This window comes from Octodon degus, unplaced genomic scaffold (assembly GCF_000260255.1).
Source record: "Octodon degus isolate 3935 unplaced genomic scaffold, OctDeg1.0 scaffold00109, whole genome shotgun sequence".
NCBI classification, from domain to species: Eukaryota; Metazoa; Chordata; class Mammalia; order Rodentia; family Octodontidae; genus Octodon; species Octodon degus.
Window position 1 is genome coordinate 7086287 of NW_004524685.1, and position 18196 is coordinate 7104482.

Genomic DNA, 18196 nt, shown 5'->3' on the forward strand with positions numbered 1-18196 from the left:
ATGCAGTTTGATTGGATTTTCCCTATGTATGTACCTACCAAACCATTTCTACAATTATGATGATAAGCATATCTGTCATCCACAAAAGTTTCCTCAGGACTCCATGTTATGTGTAATACTCTTTCTGTGGATTGTATATTTTTCCTTCTTTATATTTAGGGTAATTTTTGTAGGTGCATGGCATTTTTGTGTATTTGACCTTATGGAGTACAGCTTAGTTTCTTGTACTTCTATAAATATTCTGGACCTTTCTCTGAACTGCAGTTAAGTTATAGCCAACTTTTAAACTTCGTTGTATAACAGAGCAACATTTCAGTTAGGCTAGATTTTACCTCTATTGAGGGAAACACTTTGTGAGTGACTGAGATGTTCTCTGAATGCTGAGGTTTCCCACTGTGACTGGTGGAAATACTATCATTTTTGACCCTCTGTGGATTCTGGAGATGATTCCTTCATACCTTTTGGAGGAGTTCTTGCCCCAGAGTACGACAGTTTACTCACTTGCACTGAGCAGTATTCTCAGACAACTGAGAAGTATTCTCTTTGGACAACTCTGAAGTATTCTCTTTGCTTCTCTACTCTGTCTTCACAGGGCAGCTGCCTTGATCTCCTTGGACTTCCAGACTTTTCTCAACTTGGGACAAGTCCTGTGCTCTGCTTGTGTTTTCCCTCTGTGATACAATAAATACATACGTGGTCTTTGCTCCCAGGTTCTGGCAGAGATGAAATGGCCTGAGTGAAACGAACATCATTTGTGAATCATAACAAGCCTCTTCTAACATTTACGTAAATTTTATGCAAATGAGGTTAGACAGCCCCTGCATAAGATCTATAGGGGTTGTATGTCAGAAGAGTAAACACATGATTAGAAGTTGAGGAAGCTCAGTCCTACAACTCCAGAGAGGCGTTGAATATTAGCTTCACTCGCAGGTGAAAAATATTTATCAATCATGCAATTAAATGGGACTTCCCTGAAAACTTTTAAATGATGAGGTCGAACTCATCTTGGTGCTGGAAGAGTGGTGTGCCAGGAGAGTGCATGGTATATCTGAACCCAGGCTTCTGTACTTACTCCTAGAGCCCTCTTTGATTTGCCTATTCAAGAGTTTTGTAGTAAATGGGTAACATAATGTAAAAATAATATATCGGCCACCCATGGCCTGAGATGGCTTTAATACCTTGTTGCCTAAAGAAACAAATGAACACAAAAAGGCCCAAGTCAATATAAAAGGTGACTGAAACTTAAATTTGGACAGTTAGAAACTATCAATTGCAAACCTTTAGCTAAGAGGACCTGCCTTTCCCTGCTCCTATCTTCTGGTTTCCCAGCATCCCTGTCATTTCTCAGCCTACAGAGGTAAGACATCAATGTCTGATCCCTTGGTCAGATGGTATGATCATCGGGTATTCCTTGTCTGCTCTGCATGTCTCTGTCTCTTTGCATAAGATACCATGAATGCAGTATCTTAATGACAATGGAATAAACAGAAACAATTGAGTTGGAAATTTATTTTCAATTTCAAAGCCCAATAATGTTTACAGGTACTGGTGGCTCCTTAGGAAGACACAAAGTTATTTGGTTTATGCTGCGCTTTCTGAGTGGCTTACTATTTCTCTGGGTGTGGTAGCAGGCAAAAAGATAAGATGGCACCAAGACAACTGCTGGATATAAAAAAAGCGAGGACATGACACTACCAATTTCTCAATGTTGCCAGTACCTGATATGACTAGTGATTCAGGATTGATAGCTCTAAATTTGGAGCTTTAAAGAAACTTCAAGTTTTGAAATAGCTCTAAAAATTTGTATCTCTTTGAGTTTCTAATGTTACAGGGCATTCAACTTCTAAAATTTGGAATGTCATTTTCTTTATGTGATGGTCTTGGAGTTTTTACTTCAATTGTGATAGCAGAGTTCATATTAAGTAAAATAGAGAATATAACCTGTGAATTCACAAAATCCTTTCGATTCATGTACTGTCAGTCCCTTTGCACATTCATTCCTCACTTCAAATGCTGCAGTCATCTCCAAACTGAATTCCATGTGTTGCTTTTCTACCCCATATATTTCATTTCTTACATTGTTTCATTGATTTTCTCATTTAAAATAGAGATGTCAACCCAGTTTCTTGCTTGAAAATTCTTAGTGGCTGGCTTTTTGTTGTGTTTAAAACAAGCTCCCAACTCTTCATTTTACCACTTATTTATAGAGCGTAACATTATCATCGTAAACCTGTTGCACTAAAACAGCACCATTCTGTAACAGTTTCTGTAAGGCAGAGGTCTAGGACTGCTTGGAAGCAGGTGCTCTGTTTCAGGGGGTTAGAAATCTACAGTAAAGACGTAGACCAGAGCTGCTGTCTCACAACCTGAGGCTCTGCTGAGGAAAGACCCACTTTCAAGCTCACGCGGCCATTGGCAACACTGGTTCTGTAAGACCAGTCAGTTAAATGCTATTTGGAGTCTTTTATGGTTGAGGCTAATGACTGCTTTAATCCTTGTCCTATGTGTTTTTTCAATATGGCTACTTGTTTCTTCAAAACTAGCCAGGGACAGAGTCTCAGGCAAGGTAGATTTTGTGTAACATAGTCACATACACTCTGTCGCTCTTCCATGTTTTATTGGTAAGAAGCAAGTCTGAATGCTTGTTCACCCTCAAAAGAAAGAGATTATGCATGGCCTGAATACCCCAAGAAGACCTGAGAGTCGGTCATGCCCTGCATTTGCAATCTGGTCTCAAACAACTTTTTCTTTCTAACCACAGTACTATGCATTTTAGGCACACAGCACTATTCCTTTTTCCCGGAATTAGACTAGATCACACTTTTTTCACCTGTTGTTTCCTCTGCTGTTTGTGTCTGCATTCTATTTCTGCACTTTATCTGGCTCCATCTTATGAAAGACTTTACACAAATTCCAACCTTTCTTATGAATCTTCTTATGTCACCAGCCAGAATTCTGACCTGCTTTTAGCTTAGTTTCTAAACTTCTCTCTCCCGCCCCCCAAACCTCAAGGCATGCATTATAGCACAGTTTTTAGTTTCTGACGTGAGATCTTAACAGTAAATAGTGATCTGCCAATCTTCAATCTCCAGTACATGACACCAGATCTGACCCTCTAAAAGACTTTAAAATTTGCTAAAGAAATGAGCAAATACTGCAGTAAATTTCAGTGTTTCTTTAATTGAAGTATTGAGCAGTCTGCTGGCCAAACTACTCACAGGGCAATGTGGTAATTTAGTGTTTCATTCTTAAAAAGTTATATTGTATATTCCAAATGTAACCTTGTCCCCTTTGCAAAGTCCTGCAAATTAACTGAACCATTCATATGAACCAATCAATCAAAATGAAGTAAATATGTCATCCCTCAGTATCTGTAAGAAATTTGTTTCAGGACCCCAATAGATACCAAAGTCTATGCATATGTAAGTCTCTTACATAAAACAGCATAATATTTGCATATAATATGCATACCTCTCATACCCTTAAATCACATGTAGATTACTTACAATACTAATACAATATAAATTTTATATAAGTAGTTGCTATACTATGTTGTATGTTATGTAAATAGCTCTTACACTGTTATGACAATGACAAGAAAAAGTATGGATATGTTCACTGTGGATGATTCTTTTTTAGTATTTTCCAAAATGCTAAATCTACCCAGGAAAAAACTATGGATAAAAAGGGTCAACTACACCTTAAGCAAGGTACCTCATATGTAAGGTTTTAATTTGGTAAGTTTTTCGTATTTTATGATTGCTGAAACACAGTGAAAATGTGGCTATCTGAAGATGTGTCATGGGTACTGGAGGTGGCATTCACTGGTGTAACACCTTCCTAGCTGGCAGGAAGCCCTGGCTTCAAATACAGCACCCTCCAAGCAAAAGAGCAATGTATCATCTGTTTTGATTCCTATTCTCTATGAAATTATTGTTAATCATCAAAATACTATTTTTAAATCTCCAATCAATTTTCTGTTTTTTCCACACTAACCTCTTTTCATGACATGTGTTTAATTTTAAAGCTTGAAAAATATAAGTAGCTGGTCTCTATGAACTTGGACTAGTCAAAACTGGAGGCTTCATCTTAATTAATAAATTAGTAAAGAATGGTAATACATTTTTTTAAAATTTGGGGTGAATGAAGAAAGTCATATAAGGACAATATTATTCTTATTATTTTTTTGGTGGAACCGGGGATTGAACTCAGGCCCTTGCACTTGCCAGGGAAGTGCTTACTCCACTGAGCCATCTCCTTGGCCCCAAGGACGATATTCTTGATGACTGAAGTTAATATTCCTGATTAAAATATTTGTTTTCATCATTGAGAAGAAAATGTCTTTTTAGTTGGTTGTTTATATTCTTATCTCTTGAATCAATTTAAGATCATTTGAATTTCTAAAATTACATCAATCACAGCAATATATATATATTATCACAGCATTATATATGGTATAATCATACTTTTAAAGCCTGTTATAAGGAAAGTATGCTACACAATTTAACAGTAGTATTTTCCCAGTTTTTAATTAATTTTCTCATTGCTGGGACAAAATACCTGCCACCCACACAAATTAAAGGAGCAAAGATTTATTTAGATCAGTGTTTGCAGAGGGTTCAGTCCATAGGTGGCTGGCATGGCAGAGGGCCATTACAGAGAAGGAATAGTTCACGGCATGCCAGGCAGGAAGGTGCAAGTCTGCCTGACCCTTATACTCCTTCCAGGCTAGAAGCCTGTTGAATGCTGCCACCCTCTTTCAGCCACTCTCAGAACTACGCTAATGTAAGCATAGGGCTAATCTATATACTGTAGACTTCTAACCCATATTCATACACCTAGATCCAGTCCCCTATGAGCCCCTGAGAATTTGGGTGGCATATAGACACAGACTGTAACATTCATACGTACTTGCTTTTAACTGTATTTTATAACTTTGTTTCTTTCTTGTAACATCTTCTTCCTTCAACTCTTCTTAGGAATGTAAAAACATACAACCACTGAGAGTAAACACAATGCTGACACTAAAATAAATCTAACTCAATTTTTATTACTACTAATTATAATGAATATTTATTAAGATTTTCATATGTGTCAAGTACAACTCAACTCATTATAAATATGCACTCATTCATCATTACAAAAACTATGAGTTAAAGTAAATGACAGACAAACAATAATGTATGTGACAGATAAACACTTAGTGAAAAGGAAGCCCTTGGGTAGAGAGAGATTTAGGTGTAAATAGACAAGGAACCAAGTCCCAACAGGAAGAATGACTAAAAGAATTAAAAGGTGAGCATCAACCAGCCGTTTTAAGACTCATCACTGAGTTTAGGAACATTCTGTGATACCTTGGAGCACAACTAAAGCATTCTTTTACTTTGTTTCCTAACAACTGTGTTAAGAACCCTGTACCCACTTTTTATTACATTTGGTTATTTCTCCAATTTCCATTCACTAATTGACCAATGACTTATGGATTAGATGATGCTTTTATTTTTTAGTTTTTTTTAAAGCTTTTTTAAAATTTTATTTATTTATTTATGTGTGTGTGTGTGTGTGTGTGTGTGTGTGTGTGTGTGTGTGGCCTGCTCAGCCCACCAGGAGACCAGGTGGCGGGGCTGGCTGGCATGTGGTGCTGGGGGATTGAACCACGGTCCCTGTGCTTTGCTAAGCTTGTTCTGAGTAGGTGCTTTAGACCACTGAGCCATCTCACCAGCCCCTATTTTTTAGTTTTAAAACATTGGTCAACATAGGTTTCAAAGTCCCTTGTAAGTATATAATTAATGGTATTTTCTTTTAAGTTTTGTTTGTTTGTTTGTTCATAGCACAGGGTTGCTGCAAATGCCTTATGGAAACCAGGCCATTCTTTTACTCCTGCCTCAGCCTCCAGAGGGCTGGGATTTCAGACAGTCATGGGACACAAAGTATATGATTAGTGTTTCTAAGCTTATATTTTCATGGATAAGGTTTACATTTCCTGGGGGGATGTATGATTTCTTTCCTTGCACATTTCATTTGAATGTGATATTTTTACCAATTTCCGGCACCTATTACTTCTTCCCGTGCCGTCCTCTTCTATTGCTCCCACTTCCCATGCATCTTAGTTTTAGTTTCTCTCGGTGAATCTTATAATTTCTTTCAATTTGTCTTTTATTTGCTTGTTTTGTTTTTAACGTATTTTTGTACAGGGTCTTACTATACAGCTCAGACTCTTAGTGATCCTCCAGTTTTCCGCTTCCCCAGCACTGCGGTTATAAGCAAGTGCCACCACGCCCAGACTCAGCGGACTGCTCAGTGTATTTGGGGGTGGTGTGGCATGCAGTACCAGGGGTCGAACCCTGGTCCTTGAGCTTGCCTAAGTAAGCACTTAGTCCACTGAGCTATCTCGCCTGCCCAACTTCCTTCAATTTAATAATGAAGTCAAGAGGCCAGGCACAGTAGTGCATGCCTGTAATCCCAGCAATGGGGAGGCTGAAAACAGGAGGATCACTAAGTGTGAGCTGCATAGTAAGACATTGTACCAAATACATAAGTGAAAAAAAAATGAAGTCAACTTATCAAAATCATTCAGTCCTAGAAAGCATTGACATTGGATTCTCCCAAAGTGTATCTCGTTCGTTTTCTTAAGACATCAATGTATGTTTTTCCTTTAAACATGAGAACAAGCTACAGTTCCTTTTGATTTGATTGCATATTTGCAAAAATTAAATGAAAAGCAAATGTAGCTTTGTAAGAATCATCTCTGTCATAAAACAAGATAATGGGAGCGAGGCAGCAACAACATAACAATTAGAAGCAAACCATCTTAGCAAGGTGATGAATTCTTTTTACAGTAGAAATGTGTAATCATCAAAGAGTTTTATCTCTCTCTGAATGCTACATCACATAGGCATGCGTAAATGCCAACACACCTGCCTGAACATTGAGAGAGACACAAAGGCTCCATCATTCATTCTTACACTGGGCTCAATTTTTACCCTGAGGTGCTGTACGCAGTCATGTAGCACCGCATATTTTAAGAAATCCAACACCTTGCATGAATGTTCCTGTGCCAAAGCAGATTATTCAAAATAATAGCCTGGAGTGGTGCTGTACACTTCAGAAGACTGCCTAACCCATTGTTTATTTCAAAAGAAGAAGCAGGTCCCCAAGACTAGATATTGCCAATCACATTTTAATGTCATACCAAATCCTCTGAGGAAACCAGACAGTTGAAAGGTAAGCATTTTACTGTGAGAGCTGCATTAAGCATTCTAGCCTAGAAAAGGGAAAACCTCCGATAAATACATGATCCAGGAACTAGAAAAAGAGCACATTGATAATTTAAGAAATTAAACGTAAAAAAATATTTCTACAAATTTGATTCTTGGGTGTAAGAAACAAGAAGTGTCAGAAAGAGAATATTTTCCTCCTAGATATTTTTTCTGGTTATATTTGTATTTTTTAAAGAGAATAAATAATAGTAAAAATTAAAAATGATACAGAATTTCACTGAACAAAATAATAGGAATCTAACAATGGTTGTTATATTGCATAGTGTTGTATTCAAATTAGTTGTTTAAATTACCAAATATAAGTATAAAAAATTTGTGTTAGAAATGTTATAAAAAACTAAAGAGAAGAAGAAAAAGTTTGATCATTAACTGGTCCTTTCAGTAGACCAGCAGAAATCAGTAGTAGGTTTGTACAATCTAATATATATATATTTCTTTTTCCCTTCCTACTTTATTCTTTTGTTCTTTTCCTCATCCTTATTTGCAAGAAGAGTAAGAAAACAACTCGAGCTTTTGTAATGAAAACCTTCCTGGTATTGGCTTAGAGTAAAAAAGAGAAGAATTAGGCATCATGAGGTAGAACTGTGTTTGGAGAGAGCATGGCACCTGTATGACAACAGAGACAGACAGAATCCCTGAGTTACAACCCTCCAGAAGCTGTTCTTGAGATTTTTCCCGTCACTACAACTGACTACAAATAAACCGGTCTAGGCAAATTCATCAGATACAGCAAGAATCAGTGCAAGACAAACTGTACTGGCATAAAGTGATACAAAGAAACAAAAGAAAATTGTAGAAAAGAGCAGCAACACATCAAGGAGAGCCATCAAAGATTATGCAAAATTACAGACAATTATTAATATGGAGCACATCAGATAATTGCTACAGTAAACTAATTTAAGACAATTACTGAAGTTCTACTTTTGACCAACTAAGACATTGGGGAACTGTAGATATTATGACAGATAGTTAGAAGTAAATACATTTTATTGAACAACTAACATGAAACAAATTTGGAAGTGAGACTGGCAGAATTAATATAAGAGACAGTGGGCAATTCAATGACAATGACTTAGCAATGGAATAATGTAAGTTGGAAAACAAAGTAGAAGGTGGAAATAGTGAATTCCTTCATCATGTCATGTTTGATGACAATTTTTTTTCTGTTTTTAAATTGGGCTATAATTCATTGGCAGGAAATATATAGTTTTTTGTCACAGCTCTGAAAGTTTGGGAATATGGGTGTTGTATGAAGACCACTATTCAAAACACAGAATAATTTTTGAATAAACACACACATAATCATCCCTGCATCCAATCATTCTAGCTCCACTATAATCATGGGAACACAATTATGAAAGAAAATATACCACAGAAAAGACATTATTTTTATATACAAATGGAACATTTAGATTGATTGCATTATAGATTTATATGGCATCTGGCATGATTCTCAAAGGGAAAAAAATCCTTGCTTTCTGAGATTTTTGAAGTCTCAAATTTATTGAGGATTGTTTTTGTACCTCAGTATATATAAATGAATTCCTCTCAGCAAAGCAAGAGAAACATTTTCTCATAACATGCAAAACAAAAGATCAGACATAGAAATTATTACCAAGATGTAAAAGTGGCAACAACCTCAAAGCTGCCTAGTCTACCGATTTAAAAAGTATCTCAATGATTGTTAATTTATGTGTTATTACGATTGTATTAAGGGACACACAGCTACCTGATTAAGTGTTATTGTTGTGTGTTTGAGAGGACAGTGATCGATATTTGAATTAGTACAGAAAGGAGCTCAGCTCTTATGCAGTATGAGTGAGAACTATCCAGCCAATTGATGGCCCAGATAGAATAAAGAGGCAGAGAAAAGAAGAATTTGATTTATTTCTTGGAAGTGGTTTATTCATCTTCTTCTGTCCTTGGATATCAGCACTATAAATTCTCTGGACTTTAGACTCTAGAACTTATACTGGTGACCTTCTCAGCTTCTTGGGTTTTAATATTTTAATCAAACCTTTCTGCCAACTTCCCTAATTCTCCAGGTTGGCAAAAGTATATTTTGAGTCAATTCTGCCACCATTATCCTAAGAACCAATCTTCATAATAAATCCCTTTTTATCTATCTCATGATATATTTTATATCCTACTGTATTTTCATCTGTAGAACCCTAATACAATCTCTGTAGCAATTCAATTAAAAAGAAATTTACAGTATTATACAAAATATGCATGAATTATATATTCCAACATATGTGCTCCTCTTCTATATGTACCAATAGAAGTAATTCTAGAGGAAAGCTTGTAGTCATGACAACTAATAGCAAGGCAAAAACAACACAAATGAAAAAAATTAATTCAAGAAAATGACACAAATAAAGGACCAGGTAAGGGCTTTTGTATTGCATGCTTCTGTTTTCCATTCCTCAAATCCAAATGCTCAAATTAGAAATTCCCACCTGATGGTCTTAAGACATGGAACCTTTGCAACTACTGGGATCTTGAGGGTCAAGCACACATGACTGGGATTAGTGGCTTTGTAAAAGGACTCAGAGAGCTCCCTCAATTCTTGAGCTGAAAGGGATTATTTTTCAAGCCTGTCAAGAATGCCTGCCAAAACCAGACAGACATGAACAGAAAAGCCTAATAATGGGACATTTCTTCTTTTGTGTAGCCTATGCTTGTTTAACTGATGGCCTTGTAGTGTAACTTGAGATGCTTAAACTCTCTTAGTAACACTTGATGTCACCCAACCCTCCAATCACAATGTGCCAAATCTGCCTATTTTCCTCCTCTCTTGCTCTCACTGTAAAAGTATCAGAAGCCATGTTGGTGGGGCTTTGACTTTTGGGAGAGATCCCAGTCAAGCCCTCCTGTGTAAATAAATTTCCTCCTAAATCTTTTCAGTGCTGTTCCTTCCTGTGTCTGATCTGCTTTCTGTAATATTGCCACGTTAGGCTAGGTAGAAGTTGCCATCCACGAACCAGGCAGCAGCTTTCCCCATACTGAATGGGCCGGCTCTCTGCTCTCAGACTCCCAGCCTCTAGACTGTGAGAAATAAATATCTGTCATTATTAAGGCTCCTGCCTGCGATATTTTGTTATAGCAACCCTAACAGACTAAGATAAGTAATAAATATTGTGGTAGACAGAATTTAAAATGACCTCCATGGTTTCCTGCTCTGAGACTATAAATATGATGTGATCTCATGTTTTGTTTCTTCACATATTCAATTTTTTTCTCATAGATATACTGAGAATAACAATGAGTTGACTTAAAAGTTAATTGAGAGGGAGGTTACCGGTGTCCCTCTCCTGATCACATGAGACTTTCAAATGTAGAGAGTTTTCTCCCTCTGGCAGCAGAAGGGCACTTCAGAGAGAAGGCACAAAGGGATTTGTGGGCTATTGCAACATTTGAAGATGGAAAAAAGCATCAGAAATAGATTTTATAGTGTCCACTAGGAGCTAAAACTGACCTAATCTATTAGCCAGAGTCAGTACAAAATGAGCATACAGGAATCACACTCTACAACTCCAGAAACCAGGATGAGCTTTGGTGATTCTATGCTGGTTTCCAGAAGAATGCGGGTCAGCTGACCCTGGGATTTCAGACTGTAACATTCCAAGCAGAGAGCCTAGCTGAGTCAAGACATCTGATCTACACAACTATTAGATAATAACTGAGTATTGTTTTAATCTAAATTACAGTTAGTCCCCATCTTATATACTACTTCCATTCTGGGAGAACATTCATAAATCCAATTTGTACACAAGTCCAACGAAGTGAATCTCATATACCACTGACACAAATACACAACGAATAATGTTATCCACTTCCTATTAGTGCCCCTCACCTCCTCACTATTGTTTCTCTCGTTTCCAGATGTCCTGGGCTCTGACTGAGCACTGAACTGCTTGCTGTACATGATAGCACTGCACAACACACAGCAGCTCAAGCAACACAGCTGAAGCACAACTGTAACAGTCTCCAGCTAATACATGAGTGACTTTTACAATTTTTTCACATCTGTGAATGTTCAAATTTTTGTAATGCAGGTTCTGTTGGTGTCTGTGAAAGTTCCCAACTAGGACGTTGATAAGTCAGAGATGCAATTGTACTGAATTGTGTTTCATATCAATGGAAAAATATAAGAAGATATAACAGGAATTAATGAGTTGTACCACAAGAAAGGAGAGCAAACAAGAAAGTTCTTAGAAGAGTTTAAAATATAAATAGAGTATTTACAAACTAAACAAAGAAAAATGAGTAATTGGATTGGGTGAATTAATAGCACATACAGAGAAAATAAAGAGAAAGAGAAGATAGTACATTGCAGAAAAGAAACAGAATATGCTCATATAGTATTATATGTATCCATCAAAACTCTAGAACAATATCAAAAGGATTATAAAAATAAGAAATGACCTATGGTCATAGGAAGGTAAAGATAGAAAATGAGGTAAATAGAGCAGAAAAGCTGTATTTATATATGTATATATGTGTGTGTATGTATTTTGATCTTAAATCATGTGGATTTATTTTCTTTTTAAAAATAAGTATTATAACTGCTCCATGTTATGCCTAAGATGTTTGCTATTCAGACAGATAGTGAAGTTAAACCCAGCTGCATATATTGTAGGGTAAAAGTAATCTTCTCTTCTGGATGGTTAACAACCTAAGTTTGCAGACCAAAGATAAGAAAAATAGAAGGGCTTCAAGGACAGCAAACATTTTGACTTAGCCTTTCAAGGTCAGTGAAGACTCAGGACATAGGAGAACATATACTGGAACATCATGTAACTCAATTGTGTCCCAAATTTTCTGATCAAGGAGATTATGGGCCACAGAGCAACATGATTGATGATGTAGAGTGTGCCTAAGAAGAGTCACCTCTGAGAGAAAATATTCTCTCAGGCTTTCCCAGAGAGAAAATTGGTCAGTCATTGGCCATGCCTCATTCACATGCCTGACACTGACAAAGGATTTACAAACTGTAGTACAGAGTTACAGGATGAATCCTGAGGGTACTTGACTAACCTTATCAGATACAAAAGTTGCATTTCTTGTTACATAGGTCTTGTTTTATCTGGGTCTTAACCATCTATCAGAAAAGTATAAAAATGATATAAAAAGTATATAAAGTAAATCCATATTAATATGCTTAGCTGTGAAAGGCTCAAATCAACAACTTCTGCGGATAACCCACTAATGTTGTGGACTGCTGGACTGTGTTGGATTGTTTTGCTGAATTCATGCACCTATACTATTTAGGTGTCAATGGAATACCCAACTCTGACAGAACTAAACAAAAAAGGGGATAAAAGGAAGGACTATTTTGTATCTGTATAAACAGAAAAGTTAGGCTAGATATATAACTACTTTTGCTTAATTCAATGAGAAGAAAGATTTGTACTAATAGTGTTTGGACAGGATACCCTATCTGCACCTTGGACTATGGATAACCACTAAGAAGATAGCAATGTACAATGTATTAATTATTGAAACTGTCCTATTAATCAGTTTTTTTGAAACTGTCTCTTTGCTATTTGTTTCTCAATAAAAAATAAATAAAAATATGTATTATAGAAATCCAAAACATTGATAGATTTCTTTTGCAACTGGTAGATATACTGATATCACCAAGTAGTACATGAAAGTCAAAATGGACCAAAAATTTAAATATTACAGCAGAAACACTAAATATACTAGAGGTGAAAGTAGGTAGAAATCTTGAAGACACAGAGGTAGGTAGTGAGTTCACAAACAAAAATAAAACTATGTGGAAATACTTCAAAGAATCAACAGCTCAGACCTCATCTTGAAAAGTTATTTTGAATCAAAAGAAATCAGCAAGAGAGCAAAAAGAAAACCTACAAATTGGGAAAAAAATTAGCCAGCTGCTCCTCAGACAAAGGTCTTTTTTATAAAACACATAGAAAACAAAGCCCCAAAATTCAAAGACCCAATCAAAAAATGGGCATCTTTGATGATGAATATACATTTCTCAGATGAAAAAAATACAAGTGGCAAATAAGTATATGGAAAGATGCTCAATATAAGTGGTAAATGCAAATAAATGCAAATTGAAACAACTGAGATTTCATATTACCACAGAAAGAATAGCTATCATCAAGAAGTCAATAAAGGGGCCGGGGAGATGGCTCAGTAGAATAAGTGCTTCCCTGGCAAGCACAAGGGTCTGAGTTCAATCCCTGGTTCTGTAAAAAAAAAAAAAAAATCAGCCAATAATAAATGCTGGAAGGGCTGTGGGAATAAAGGAACATGTCCTCAGTGTTGGTGCCAGTGAAAACCGGTAAAATCACTATGGGAATTAGTGTGGAGAACCTGCAAAAAATCTAGGCTTAGAGGTTCCATTCAATCCAGCTCTTCTCCTGGGTATTTTTTTCAGAAGAACTAAAAACATCATAGCACTGTGATATATGTGTACCCATGTTTATAGCAGCACATTTTTGTCATAGCTTTATCTTGGAAAGAACCCAAATATCCAACAACTGAAGAATGGATAAAAAAATGTACTTTTTTATACAGCAAAAGCTTACTGAGCTATAAAAATAAACTCCAGGATTTTATAGGTAAATAGATACAACTTGTGACCATACTTATAAGTAAAATAAATCAGACCTATTGTATAAACATCATATTTTGTCGCTAGTATAGAAACGTGAAAGAGTAAAATCTGAAAGAAACAGTAAATACTGTGAAAGGGAAAGAATCTGTTCAATGGGAAGGAAAAACTGGAATGAGGAAAAGGACAATAGAAAAAAAAGAAGAGAGGAGGAAGAGATATCTATGTATACACAGGATAGTTTGGATAATTGTACTGCTGATTTCTCCTGGTCTATTGATCAGTTAAGGCTTTATTATTTTCTCCCTCCTTTTTAATTTTTATAACTTGTTTTTACTAATTGTGCATGCTTATATCTGGTAATCTGAACAACTAATTTGAAGACAACAATATAACAACCATTGTTGAATTTCTATTGTCTTGTTTACTGAAATACTGTATCATTTCTAATGTTTTGTTTTTATCATTTTTATACTCTCTAAAAAACAAAAAAGTAGTAATAACAAAAATATAAAAAATAAAAACTATTAATAAAACATATAAATATCAAATGACATTATTTTAAACAAGTATGATTCTTCTTTTCATTGCATTAAATCAAATTACTACATACAGATACTTGTCAATGCAAACTTACTTTAAAGCAAGAATAGAGTTTTTCTGACAATGTTTTCTATTTTTTAATTAAGCAAGATGTCCTTTGGAATAGATAGGATGGAAGCATTTAGAAGTCTCTTTTAACACATCCCTAGGAAGTGCAGAAAATGAATGCTGGACATGGGTAATTAAAATGAGAGATTCTGAGTTACCTAAGGTGACATTCAGCAATACCATGAGGACATCCTTGGGAACATGCAGAAAAATTAGAGGTCTTCTTAATACGCATGGAGAACAGAAAGACGAACAAACAAAAATTTACGATGACTCTTTTATGTAATGGCATTCCAGCTAGATTTGATTCTATGTTAGGAAAGAAACCTCTTTGACATGAGGCAAAAAATTATTCTAATAAAATTAATATCGAAGGTTGATCAAAATAAGAAAAAGATGTTATTATCATTGTTTTGATAACTTTTCCTCCTAAAATATTTCAAGTAGAGAAAATAGAGGAGGATATAAATCTCTTTATAATGAATATATGCAGGGACCATATGGTAAAATTGCAGCTCCCAAATGGCATCAATTTCTAGATAGCATCTAATTTGGAATATTACTGATTACCTTATTTTGGATCAGCTCCAAGTCCATCCCTGTACTTATCTCCAAAGGCTCCAAGAGAATGCACGTTGATAGAAGAGAAGATAATCAAACCTAAGTCTCATATTTATTGAATGTACTTTAGGAAAACAAATGATAACTGTTCCATGGGTTGTAATGCTACATGGTATGAGCTAGAAATGATACATAACAGGAGGAAGAAGTAATGGCTGAGATGTCCTTTGTGTATATATGTTTGTAAATGCTATTTTTGTCTTAAAATTTTTGCTCTTAAAATGTCTTTGAGAAAAAGGCTCAGTGTTAATCATTTTTAGTTGGTGAGTTCTTGTGGAGTATATGTACATCTGCACACACACACACACACACACACACACACACACACAAACACACACACACTTTATTACAGCTAGAGTTGCATGCAGGTAATAAAAAAAAACTCATCTCTACTTACAATAAAGTCCTAAAGTGGAGAACAAACCTTATTATAAGGACATGAAATTTTAAATGAAAGTATAATTGGCTTGCTACATTTTAAGACTACATTACTGAGTTACAACATTATTGTTGTAACTTTATTATGTACCTTTAAAATGGAGCTTATTGTGAAACAGTTTGGATTCTCTCTTTCTATCTGTCTCATCATTCAGGCGGTCTATGCTAGCCCCAACCCCACTGACAGCAAACATTTGCCCTGATGACCCAGGGGACTTGGGTCAAGGCGTGTTCTCAACTTCCCACAGAGTGTGATGTCTACAAGGCTTTTGGTTCACACTTCAATATATCATATTTGGAACCTTAAAATCTGAAACCCTCCTGTGTAAGCTTCCTTGTTAAGCTAAGAATATGATGATGTAAAACATGTCCCTGTGTTGACCACTCAGAGGGGTTCTGGCTTGCTTGCAAATTAGTAAAATCAACCAGAAAAACATTTTATTGAATTGTTTTTAAAAATGATGTTACAGTTAATAACTTGTCATGATCATTGAAAAGTGTAATCATGTTTGCTCAACTTCCATCATGGTAAGAGAAGAGCAGTGCTCTTCTTTAGGAAGAATTTCTTATTTTTTATTTTTATTTTTATTTTTTTTGGCGGAACTGTGGATTGAACTCAGGCACTTGCGCTTGCCAGGGAAGAGCTTATTCCACTGAGCCATCTCCCCGGCCCCAGGAAGAATTTTTTAATTCTCAGTGTATAAGCTATCATTAAGCAAAAGTTAGATTTAATGCAAACAAAGTATTTGGGAATTCAGGATTTATAACTGCACCATCAGGGTTAGGATAATCCAGGGTTTTTATTGAAATGGGTTGAGATCATGTTTACATTCACCATTTATTTAGATGTTGACCTTCAGGAATTTCTGACTTACAAAATGAAGCTACAAATAGATATTTTCTAGGAATAATACAAGGATGCGAACTTGTGGCACTTTTCTGCAGTATAGTATTCAAAATTTTAGGCAAAACAATGAGGAGAAAGAAGAAAATAGATAAAACTAGGATTAGAGGTCCCATTCAACCCAGCTAGTCCCCTCCTGGGTTTTTATGCACAAGAACTGAAAAAAAAATCATATTACAACAATATACAGACACTCATGTCTATAGCATCACAACTTGTAATAGCTAAATGTTTGAAGCAACTCAAACGCCCATCAAATAAGGAAAGGATAAACATGATGTGGTATTTTTACAGAATGGAGTGAGTTCTTGGTGGAATAAAAATTTCATGTCCTTGTAATAAGGTTTGTTCTCCACTTTAGGACTTTACGTAGAGATGAGGTTTTTTTCCTATTTCTTTTTCTTTTTTTTTTTTCTTTTCATTATCTCCTTGCAACTCTTGCTGTAATAAAGAGCACGTGTGTGTATCTGTGTGTGTGTGTAGATGTACTTATACTCCACGAGAACTCACCAACTACTATAAACAAGATAAACTTAAGGCTTTTATATGTAAATTGATGGAACTGGAGATCATACTCACAAGTGAAATAAATCAGACCCATTTTGTAAACATCATATTATCTGGTCAGTTTAAGAACCTGAAAGAGTAAATGAAATCTGAAAGGAACAATATACACTGTGAAAGGGAAAATTATACGTTCGAACGGAAGAAACAAATGAGATGAGGAAAAGAGCAAAATAAAGAAATAAGAAAGAGAAAAAATACATATGTATGTAGAGGATAACATGGATAATTGCACTACTTATTTCTATTGGCCCATTGAAAGGAGCAGTCAGTGGTTAAACTTTTTTCTCTCTGTCTTTTTTAACTTTTATAACCTTTTGGCCAGATTTGCATGCCTATATCTGGTAATCTGAACAACTAATTTGAGGACAACAATTTTCAGTGTAACAACCATTGCTGAATTTCTGCTGTCTTTTTTAGTGAAATTCTGGACACTTTCTAACTTTTTTTCTTTAAAAAATAATGAAATAAACAGTATTTATAGTAAAGTACAAAGTCAAACTATTTTTCATATATGATGACATGATCCTTTGCACAAAAAAGCAAAATTCCATTAAAATAGTCCTACACCAAATACATAAACAGGATAAAAATTAGCACTCAAAAATGAATAGCACTGGGGCTGGGGAGATGGCTCAGTGGAATAAGCACTTTCCTAGCAAGTGCAAGGGCCTGAGTTCAATCCCCAGTTCTGCCAAAAAAAAAAAAAAAATAGCACTATTGTACATCAATAATGAATTTATCAAGAAAGAAATGAGTGAAACTATGCCATTCAAAATAGTTTTAAGGCCCAGTCCTAGCCCAGGTCCAGTGAGTGTGTGGGAGAGCTTCCTGCTACCCTGCTCTGGTGGGACCATTCCCAGTCCAGGCTCAGCGTGGGCCAGACCCTCTCCCTCCCCCCTTGGGACGCCCCCCACCACTCTGCAGCACCTCCTGCACACTGCCCACCCAGTAGGAATTTCTGCTGCGATCTGGGAACACCCAGACCCAGTCCTAGCCCAGACCCAGTGAGTGTGAGGGAGAGCTTCCTCTTCCCCCTACTCCAACTTGCCCCCTCCAGGCACAGCTCAGGCCTGGCATACATGCCTGGGGTGTAACCCTGCAGCTGCAATCCCTGCAGAGAGTGTAGAGGATAGATCCACCCAGCTA